We start from the raw sequence: 11,813 nt of genomic DNA, 5'->3' as shown, positions 1-11,813 counted from the left end.
CATCGCAACCATCTGGATAAGTGACGTTCCATCATGATGCGTTATTCGATGGACTTTCTTCATATTCAAAACGTTTCACGCGACATCTTTATAGTCAACAAATTGTGAAATCGTGAAATAAATCCTGAAATTGTATTAAATAACAGTATACAGTCGAATTAATAAAAAAAAATATAAAAAAAATAGGATCACCGACTCATAGGAACGATAGCAATTCGTGCTGCAATAATATAAACAGTAATGGGTTGTTAAACTCCGTGAAATATGGTTAGAGGCAATAATGGCTGGCTCATCTGTCATACTCGTGAACGAGTGCCGTTTTCCTGGTTTCTATTCCATAGTATTTTGCAACTATCATATATCAGGCTGCCAGATCAAAATTTATTGGTATACTTTATTTATATACTTTCGTACATTCACTTTTAATATAGATCTTAGATTATAACACGTAATATGGGTTTTAATAAAATTATAAATAAATACATGTATATATATATATATATATATATATATATATATATATATATATATATATATATATATATATATATACTTTATTGCGAATATACGGCAGTATATTTAATAATTATTAAATAAATAAGTATTAATATTATTGTAGTGATTTATTTACAAATTTGATACCTAAATTATAAAAGTAGAATTAAACTTTAACGTTGTAAGTTCAATCAAATAAATCTCTGTACTGTAATAATAAACGAGTTGCAAATGTTAATTTCTGATTCGGAAGAGTACTCGAGTACAAACGGCGTAAATAATTAATTGCTTACAAGTCGTTTGTCGGTCGGGCGGCAGCGGCGGCGCGGCGGGCGGGGCGGGAGCACCTGCCCCCGCCCCGCCCCGCCCCGCCATAGCCACTCCAACTCGGGCACATTTTTGCCTTTTTACGAAGAACCTCGTTTGTAACTTGTCATATTCTGAAATTTTTACAAATTAACACACTACAAGTAAGGCTATGTCAGCAGTAGGTCCCGGCATAGAACAGGCTACCGCTTCCTTTCCCGTGGTTGTCGTAAGAAGCAACTAAAGGAGCTTATGGTGGAGGTATAGGCAGCAGAATCCCACCAAATCCCAATAAAAACATCAACAAAAGCAAAACTGCAGCAAATTTAGCTGGGAGGAATGGGCAAGAAACACAGCTGTTGCTTTTTTTCAAATAAGAGTTCAATGTACGTCTACTGTTCTGACTGTTCACGGGTATCACGGATGAGTCAGCCCTCGTTGTGTTCAACCATATCCCAGGGAACCCAACGGCTCGACCCACCATGCCGTTAATATCACTGAATTTGTAAGTTACTTGTAAAAATTCTCTATTCGTCTCGTAGTATTTTGTGCGTGTAATTAATGATATTTCCATTAATTCTGAACCTATTTTAATAATTATTTGTAAATAGGATTTATTCCTATTCCTTTACTAGTCTCATTAATTCTGTGACTAATAAATATTTACCAGAGGGAGACTTTGCAGAAAAGTCGAATGCTTGGGTACCTCTGTCCCATTCGTGTTTCTACCGTGAAGCAGTTGTGTTTGCATGGCTGTATTTCGGTTTGAAGGGTAGGATATGACGTGAATTTACAGGGTACAGAGGAATAACACCAGAGTCCTCAGGAATGGCAACGCATGGGGGGTATAATGGGCAAAACGGTATACCCTGTTATGTCCATGGTACTGCTCATGTTTTAGGCAATGGTTGCCACTTTCCATCAGGTGGGCCGTCCGCTTGTTTGCCATTCTAAGTCGTATAAAAAAAATAAAATAAAAGAGTTGTTTTTCTGCTGAGTAAACTTTTGCCTGTCAGATTGCTAACTTCAAAATATACGTGTTACGGTTTTAAAATCATCCCCTAAGAACTTTGATAAACAACTGAACTACATCAAAATACCTACCTATGTCATTTCCCAAAGTAGTTCTGTGTCCATCTCGAAGCCAAATACTAGTTGGATAGTTACCTCTTGCCGCTCAGCTAATGTACTAAATGACTATTGGTTGGACGCCAAGAGGTAGCCAACCCACTTGCACATTTATAATCCACATTTATAACAAAATATTATGATAAATTACTATTATCGTTGTGTTAAAATGTCCATTATATCAGCGGATGGCATTTTGAAGGAGCAAAATTCCTGTAATTGCCCATTGTGCTGATATAATTGGAGACGTGTTTTCGCCGTTAGCGTGTGTGGCGGTAATTGCTTGTCGCTCCCGACAGTGACGTCGGGCCTACGGAGTGTGTACAGGCCGGCCACCGGCCAATATGGCACCCTTACACTCTGTAACAATACATTATACTGTATGTTATATTGGCTTCATAAATTCATTCTATATCATTTCATCATTCGTATCAAAGAACTAGTATCTATAGTTTTTTAATAGATGAAAATGGAATGGTAACTGCGCCCGCGCCATCGGTATACGCTGCCGGGGCACCAGTGAGAGGTGATAGATGAGGGTGAAAGTAGGTCAATTAGCCCAACGTGAAGAATTCCGTAAGAATTAACCACGATGGTTTCCAGGGGAAACCGCGTGGAGGTCGACCTGATAGGGTACATTGCTAGCAATGGAACTGTTAGATCTCATTATTAACAATCCCTTTCCCCCCCACGTTAAGGGTGCCCCCTGGCAAAATGACGTGATGATTTTTTTATACTACTATGATGGCAAACAAGCATACGGTCCGTCTGATGGTAAACGGGATTGCCATAGGATATGGATGTTTGTAACATCATGGATTTCTGCAAAATTGCAGGGTGGATTTGATGCGCAAAGCACAGGACTGCATAAAGTGGTACAGTTTAGGAAAGGCCTATGTCTAGCAGCGGATTGCAGTACACTGATGGTAATGATGTAGGAGACAGAGATAATTTATTAATTACATACGCTGACGGCACACCTGATGAAATGTGATATCCATGGCTTATTGTTTATTATATGTTTCAAATGCGTTATAGACATCACAGTATAACACTGTGACTCCTATAAGTAGCCACTCCTTAGTACTAAGTAATCTGTATCTTGTAATTTCACTGTCATATTGAATTTATTCGTACCTTTAGGTATCCAATATCTATCTGACGATAACTCGAACTCTTGCACCCTTTCTTTGGCTACCCTTTACCATCCAGTGTGAAGTATCTTCATCATTTACACTATTGTCAGCTGTAGACGGATGTGTTATCAGGAGTGATTTCTATATTGACACGTTAGCAGCAATCCCGAGTTAAAGTAATGCTTGCCTGAAATCACTTAGAGTAAGTACTCGTACAAATATTTGTTACACACTCGACTGCTGGTGCAGTTTGTCCCGTGCTGGCTGTAGTCAGCGGCAACGGTAGCGCGTACGAGTCGTAGCAAGCAAACACTGATGGCCCCTCTTTACAGCTTTATAGATGCGAGATGCGCGCTATCCCTCGCCTAGGCGAGAAGCACCGCGTCCGCTCTTTCTCTCATCTCCTACCGACTTTCAAAGTTTTTCCGAAACTTCGAAGCCGAACGAAATAACAACATAACGAAGCGAATAAATAATATTAAAATGACATCATTTTGATCGTTCAAAGTTAAAGTCAAAATAAACTTAAGTATGCTTATATAAAAGCTGTTCTTTTTTGATCGTCATTTTCTGTGACTCTACTGTACTTTTGGAAAGTTGTCTTCGAACACTTTATAACGAATAACTCTTTTCTGCTTTATTTTTGCTTTTGCTTCAGCAGCTGTTGCATGTTGTAGTTGTGCATTTTGCATGGCTGCATTCCGATTTTTAAACGTCTTTAGAGTGGGATAAGGTAATAAAATTACAGCATAGAAAAGCATAACCATAAAAATAAACAATCTGAGTTCTAGAGCTTATTCTAATGGTATAACATTAGTTGTCAAAATAATAACAACGCACTAGAGTTACTATGATGACATGACAGTACTATTCATACTCGTATTTATTGCCGACGGTTACCACTTTCTATCATTTAGGGGGCCGCCAGCTTAATTACCATTCAAGTTGCATAAAAAAATAAATCAATATGACATTCTCTGCATCTACGAGTCCAAGAGTATACTAGTCATTTTGGTTTGAAACTAATCGGTTTCATTCTGGTAGTAGGGTTCGTGGTGGATACATTGAGTCTTGTTTAATGACATTCTCCCACGTTGGCAAACTTAGCTGAATCCGCGTTACAAGTACTTCAGCATCACTTGTGTATTAAAACTTTCAAATTACGATGCTCAGTGATTAAACTAACAGACAAACTTAACTATATTAAGGAGCCTAATATTCATATGCAATTATGATTTTCGATTGGAAATACTTGCAACAAGTCTTTACATCTTTGTTATAACAACCAACTGTGGATCGATTTTAATATTTCCTTTGGCATATACTGTAGGTAAAGTGATTGGATTGTAGATACAACTTCGACATTGAAAATAATTGTGAGCAGTTTGTATGATACCCAGCTGTCTATTATCACAAAATTTAATGATATTTTTTTGATATTTTTGAATGATATAAAAAATGTTGAAATATTATATTAATGTCACTAAATAGTAAAGGGCGGTCAGGACAATTCTAGGGAAGACATATTATGAGGTTTTAAAAATTAATCGACATATTTCATGTAAGTATAAATTATATATTTGCTAGCTTTTACCCACGACTTCGTCCACATGACCGGGATATGTTTACTGACCAGAAAATGTTAAGGATGGAGGAGCAAATAAGGTGGCACATTTAAACAATAATTATATTACCACATGTGGAAAGGAAAATAAAATTATGAGACCTAGGCTGGGTCCGGGCTAACTTCCCCATTACTAACAATCTCTTCCTCCCCCCCCCCCCCCGCCCTTGTACACTATTTCGCAGTAGACTTTAGACTGAGCTTAGTCTATATTCTTTTCCATCCCATATACTACGTGTATATCCGATTTCATAGTGATTGGTAAACCGTTAAGGCTCTATAAGGTAACAAACAAACAAACTCACTTTCACATTTACAATATTAGTAAAGTATTATACAAATTTATATTAAACGGGCTTTAATTTTTGATTACAACATATCAGCCATTTTACTAAGCTTCATTGTTCTTACTTAGTATCCTTCAGTAATTTCAGTATCCATCATAACAAAAATGGAAGGGAAATGAGAAATTTCACGGTTTGATAAAACAGAGAGTAGTCTGTTACGTGTTCACGTCACTGGCTGGCACGCGGCGGACGCGGCGGACGCGGCGAGCGCGGCGGGGCGGCGGGGCGGCGGGGCGGCGGGGCGGCGGGCGGGGGATCGTAGTGACGCGCTGACTGCCACATACATACATTATGTACGTATTCTAATGTCTCCGTACTGAGCGTGTACACCACTAACAGTATTGTTAAAAATAAAACGAGTCATGGAACGAGCGCGATTATAAGGCAGCTCGCCGACCCACGTCTCCTATATTATTCAGGCTGCTTAAGAGTAAGACCTGCGGCTTTCACTTACAGTCTTCTGTTTTATTTATTTACACGGCCCGCGCTTCACCTTTACATATTAATGCCCGCCCAGAGCGGGGCTTATGAGAAAAATTATGGGAATTTTACACCAGGTAAGCCTTCCTTACAATTACGACACCCTATCAACGCTCTTCGAAAAACAGGTTTTGTTTTTATTACATTTCACACGTGTTCTGTCTGCCGTCCTATGATATATGTCGCAGTATGCAGTGTGATTTATGTTATAGTAATCATCACGTTATTATATCTAAATGTTATTGTAGTTTACTAAAATACTATAAACTAGTATGTATGGTATGGTAATCGAATTCTGTTTCTCTGTTCATTATCTCGTCACGGGAGACTAGTGAATGAATTTCAACTACGTTTTATAACAAAAAAGTATTTAGTTATTTAATTAAAAGAATGTTTTAATCAGTGTCTCTTATCACCTTTTCCATATGGAGTGCTCAGAACTTCTTTCTCTTATCCCACTTTCCTCTTTCCGACATTGTGCTATTATTTTATTATTATACTTACAAAATAAATTTCCAAACGCCTGCATACGAATGCTCGTGGTATTTCACGTAATGTGTGTGCTATAAGTAATGCAAATCAATTATATACCTATCTATCTAATCAGTATATCTATCTATCTAATCATTGGTTGGTATAAGTTTATGTTGTACTTTTATATATGAAACAAATATAATACAAATATAACACATAATTAATTTATTTATAATATTATTATTAGCTTAGTAGCTAAAGGGGGTGGGAGCATTTAGGGGAAATGCCCAACCTTAAAAATCCCAATGCCCTACCCTAAAATAAAAGGCCCGATGAAAACTAAACAGATGCGCTTTTTCGAAATCACATAAAATATGACATCTCCCTACCTTAAACTTGAATCTAGCTACGGCCCTGAATTGTCGTGTTTGAAACACACTACGATTAAAAATAAAATTAAAAAGGAGATAAAACAACCTTAAAACAATGCGTAAAAAGGCAATCACGAAGGACTACTTTACTCTTATAGCGTATGGTGTCGATGGATGGGCTTCCCGATAGCAGCTACTTGCCAGGTTTTATTGATGATAAATCGTGGGATATGTAGAGTGGTAATGACAAATAGTATTATTGTGATAGGAGCGCGGGTCGCTGCCGCGCGAGGCGGCGGCGGCGGCGGCGGCGACGTCGACACGATGCCATAGAGTGGCCCGAAACTCGGTCACAGGCACGACCCACTTTCCCTATTTAAAATAGAAATCAATGATCCGTGAGAGGCGCACGATTTTTTTATTTTATTTATTATACAAGAAATACTTATTATTGTATTTCAGTTCTCGTAATAAAATAATAAATGACCCAATGCTTTATCAGAATATTCTCAAATTATTTTTTTTCTTTTTTATCCACGAGGTGAGCTTACAGTCTAAATAATAAATATGTGAATATACTCAGTAAAAACCGGCTGTTTTTTGATGTGAAATATAAAAAAATATTTTAAAATTAAATACTTTTACATTTGATAATTTTAATTCAAATAACAAATTTAATATTTTAAAATTTGTATTACACCCGACTTGCTATATCGAAATAAATTTAAATCATTCGCTTCTAAGTTTTTTACCAGTGAAACTAAACATTGCTCCCAAATATCGGAAATGGACAAGAAATTCCTTGACGGCTGTGTTAGTATAGAAAGTTAGAGATTTGTTGTTTCGGATTCATGGTTCTTTGAAAAAAAATATTAGTTTGACTACCAGAACATTCTCTCAAAAATCACTTCAAGTTTATATTTTTTTTTTTATACAACTTAGAATGGCAAACAAGCTGACGCCCCACCTGACGGAACACTAGTTACACCCACCTGATGGAAGGTGTAACCGTCGCCTATAGACATGAGCAGTACCATGGACATAACAGAGTATATTGTTTCGCCCATGATACCCATGAGGGGTAGCGTTGCCATTCCTGAGGACTCAGGTGTTATTCCTCCGTACCCAGTAAATTCACGCCATATCCCATTCAAACCGAAACATAGCCATGCAAACACAACTGCTTTACGGTTGAAACACGAATGGGACAGAGGTACCCAAGCAATCGACTTTTGTACAAAGTCTCCCTCTGGTAATTTCCATAATTTAAATGCATGCATCGATCGTAATACCGTGTTCGTAACCGTACCCGTATTCTATTCGATCCCGTTGTTTAATTTTTTGTTTATACTCATTATCCGATATCTTTGCCAATTCATACCTAATTTTACTTTCATATAAATATCGTTTAAGTATTTTTTAATAAAATTGAATCTTTTTATTCATCTACATATATGTATACACCGTTATTTTTTTATTTCAGTAATTAGTATAAGTCGTTGTGCCCAAATGGAACAATAAAAATTAATCATGTACATACTAAATGTTACTTACCCACTTCGATACTGACGCCGACTGCACGCCGCGCCGCTCGCCACATTTTACACATACTTTATAATAATAACAATCCATACATGTGTATTATAATAAGCACAGTATAAACGAATATTACAATCACAGCATACGAGTACAACGTTGTGAGACGAACTTGTACATTTTATTAGTAAGAGAATCAATACTAATAGTATTATTTTGTAACATATTTCTTGCGTCAATTTGAAATAGAAACTGCAAAAAAAAAAAAAAGATAGCGAGTTCGGAGAATTGAAATATTGAATGAATTTATACAATACAAAAGTGAATATTTTTATTTATTTGCGTGGATGCTATTGACTTGCTTATTTATATTTTTGTACAAAGCATCAAAAATGATTGAGTAAATAACGTCTTAATTAAAGAGAAGTTTCTATTTTTTAGAGATTTCAAAGAAAGAGTTTTAGAATTCGATCGTAAAACCTAAAAAGCCTAAAAACATGAACAGTACAATGGACATAATAGAGTATACTCTTTCGCCCATGATACCTACCGCCCATGCGTTGCTTTTTCTGAGATATTATTCAGTACTCAGACATTATTTCTCTGAATTCTGTTACGTAATCTCTTCACCAATTCTGAAGCAATTTTAATATTTCTCTTTGCAATCGATGAAATTTACTCATATTTATATACATTAACTTTCTTACAATTGATACTTTTTTGTGTAGCATAATCCTATTATTGTAAAATAAAATTTACTAGTGGAGTCACTATTCCACCTTGAATGAAAACATTATTTATCCATTCGTGTCTTTACTTATTTTAAAACTAGTGGCCCGTTCCTTTATATATATATATATATATATATATATATATATATATATATATATATATATATATATATATATATATATATATATATATATATATATATATTATTTCTATCAACTTTTAAAATGTAAAAAGTAGTTATTGTGACGTAACGATAATAGTTGGACATATAGTATCGCGAAGCTTTTTATAGTTATTTTTTTATTGATATTTTCTTCAATATTGTACAACATACTTTTGTTCTATCACCAATAGTATCCGCAGCGCACGCGTGAAAGATATTTTATAACATTTTTTACACCTTGAGTTGAGTTACTAAAGTTTTGGTAAGGATCCCTAATCTTTTCTAGCAATAAATATAGCCTATATTACTCAGGGTGAATGGTGAAAGAATTTTTGAAATCGGCAAAGTAGTTTTTATGTTTATTCATTACAAACATACACACAAAAATACAAATCTTTCCTCTTTATAATATTAGTGTAGATGTAGATAATATAGTAACTCATTAATATTGTTATGTTTTGTAGCTGAATCAATTATTTATTATTATGATCATTATTGTCGCTGATTTTTACGCAGAACAAAATGTACTTAACTATTTATGTATTAATGTTGGCCAGTATATGCCTAAATAATATTAAAAAAATATGTATACGCATACTATGGTAAAGTCGATTTAATTTTTAGACATACATACAACCTTATTGTTTCCCAATATTGTGTCATTAATAGCAATGAAACCAGGAATAGAACTGTAATAGTTTTTATTTAAGTTTAAACACAAGCGAATGGTCATTGAAATACAAATGTTATTGAACGAACACATCGAGGAATATACAAGATAAAACTAATTTCCGTGCAGTGGATCCGGGCACTGAGTGCAGTGACAGCAGGAGTGGCGTGCCGTGCCGTGCCCTGCCGTGCCGTGGTGTGGCGGGGCGTGGCGAGGCGTTGTTGATGTTGGCATGTAATTACCAGATAGGTAAACCAGCCAGCGATGAAAAATTTGTGCGCCGTAGACACAGGCAATGCGGTGCGAGAATCGCTTACTGCATTGAAACTGGACAGGATAATAGCACACCTCGGACACTTCATACAAAAAACGCCGTGATCCGTGATTGTCACAGCTACCAAAACAAGGCAACGGCGAAAAAACGGCTGTACATGTGACGAGACAATGTGTGCGTATGTAGTTAGGGCGAACGCGGGAAAAAGCGCGCTTTTAGATTGTAGAACGCGAATTGAAGCTGTGACTTTAAAAAAGCTGCGCAGCGTTCATTAGTAATTCAGTAATGTTTGAAAAATAATAAAGAAAGGTTTACTTCAGTTAACACACATTATCATATCAATATTTAAATAAACTATTACAGCACGACGTGTGACCACATCGTCCTGTGCGAACACAAAGTGATCGATGAATACGACCAATCAAAAAGAGAATAATTTTACACTCAACGGTTGACGGCAATATATCGCTTCTTTAAATATTTTTTCACGATACGTTCGCAGGATCTGAGGTAATAGTATGATGGGAACACGTCTCGGGAAATGCCGTTCCACATGGTCACTGTACGCTTCACATAAGAGTTGGCAAACTTATTGTATGCGATCGCGGACGGTCAATCGTGTATGAATGTAGTCGCCGGCCCACTCTCGTGGTGTGATGTCGGAAAGAGGATGGTGGAATAAGGGAATGAAGTTCTTCTAAACACTCTCAATACATTATACATTACATTTAGGCAACGTAAAAGACATTGGGGGCGGCTACATCACTCATAGTTTCAAAGTGTTTTTCACCTCGATGTCTCCCGTGATACGTACAGCTCGTCTCTACCAAACATCGAGAGCTATGATATACAGGACTATTTATATATTACTACTATGCTTGGACTTTCTACCAACTATAACCCTTTAGTTAGTAGAAAGACCTTTTTTATTTATGGGAAATTTATCAAAAATTGTGCTAGTAACTGTAGTTAGAAATAGCGCTTTGTTTCTCTTTATCAGCTACACTTTTTTCAGTGTTTTACAAAGTTCCTTTAAAAACATCGTTATATTTTTTATGTTCATTGTTTGGTTGGAAGAAAAATTGAACCCCGTCAAATGAGGTATTGTTAAGAATATCGTTTACAATTTAATCAAAAATGTGAAGAATATTTTTATATTTCATTTGTAAGGTATCCTGTAACATTTAAGCGTACATATAAAATTAACAGTCGTAACGTATGTATGTAGGTTGCTGCAACATAAAATGATATCAAACGTTTTCAGCAGTGAAGTACTCAAAGTGACTCGTATCGTATGGCTCCATACAAATGTTGAGTTTAAGAAACTACCGCAAAGTTTATCATCGCTTTTATATATGTGATATCACGCGCGGCTACGCAACGTAATGGCACAACTTCATTTACTTCTGCGAACGTGGTTACGAGCGGCGTGCGGCCTTTCCACTTCGTCTCGATATTGGCTCGACATACTTTTGGCCGTGTTTTTCGTCGACGACGGTTACCACTTTCCATCAGGTGGGCCGTCAGTTTGTTTGCTATTCTAAGTTGTATAAAAATAAAAAAAAATAAAAAAAATTGTTCAAAAGTTGTTTGCTTGGGTACCTCTGTCCCATTCGTGTTTCAGCCGGGAAGCAGATATGTTTGCATGGCTATTTTTCGGTTTAAATAGTGGGATATGACAGTGAATTTACAGGGTACAGAGGAATAACACCTGAGTCCTCAGGAATGGCAACGCATGGGGGGTATCGTGGGCGAAATAGTATACTCTGTTATGTCCATGGTACTGCTCATGTCTATAGACGACGGTTACCACTGTCCATCAGGTGGACCGTCCATTTATTTGCCATTCTAAGTTGCATAAAAAACATACTTAATTTTATATGATTTGAAAAAACTAAGTGTCGAATACTTACGAATAGGGTTCTACAAACAGAACGAAAAGTAAATTTAGTTTAAATGCGTTATAAATAAAAATAAAACATTTTTTTTACAATTTAATGTAGCATAAAGTCGCACTTCTATTATATTTTATAAGCTATATTTATTTTGTAATAACTTCAACTGCCTAACAGTCGAA

This window comes from Galleria mellonella, unplaced genomic scaffold (genome assembly GCF_026898425.1).
Source record: "Galleria mellonella isolate WM207_F2 unplaced genomic scaffold, CSIRO_AGI_GalMel_v1 utg574, whole genome shotgun sequence".
In the NCBI taxonomy this organism is placed as follows: Eukaryota; Metazoa; Arthropoda; class Insecta; order Lepidoptera; family Pyralidae; genus Galleria; species Galleria mellonella.
Note: the sequence above shows the minus strand (reverse complement) of the source record.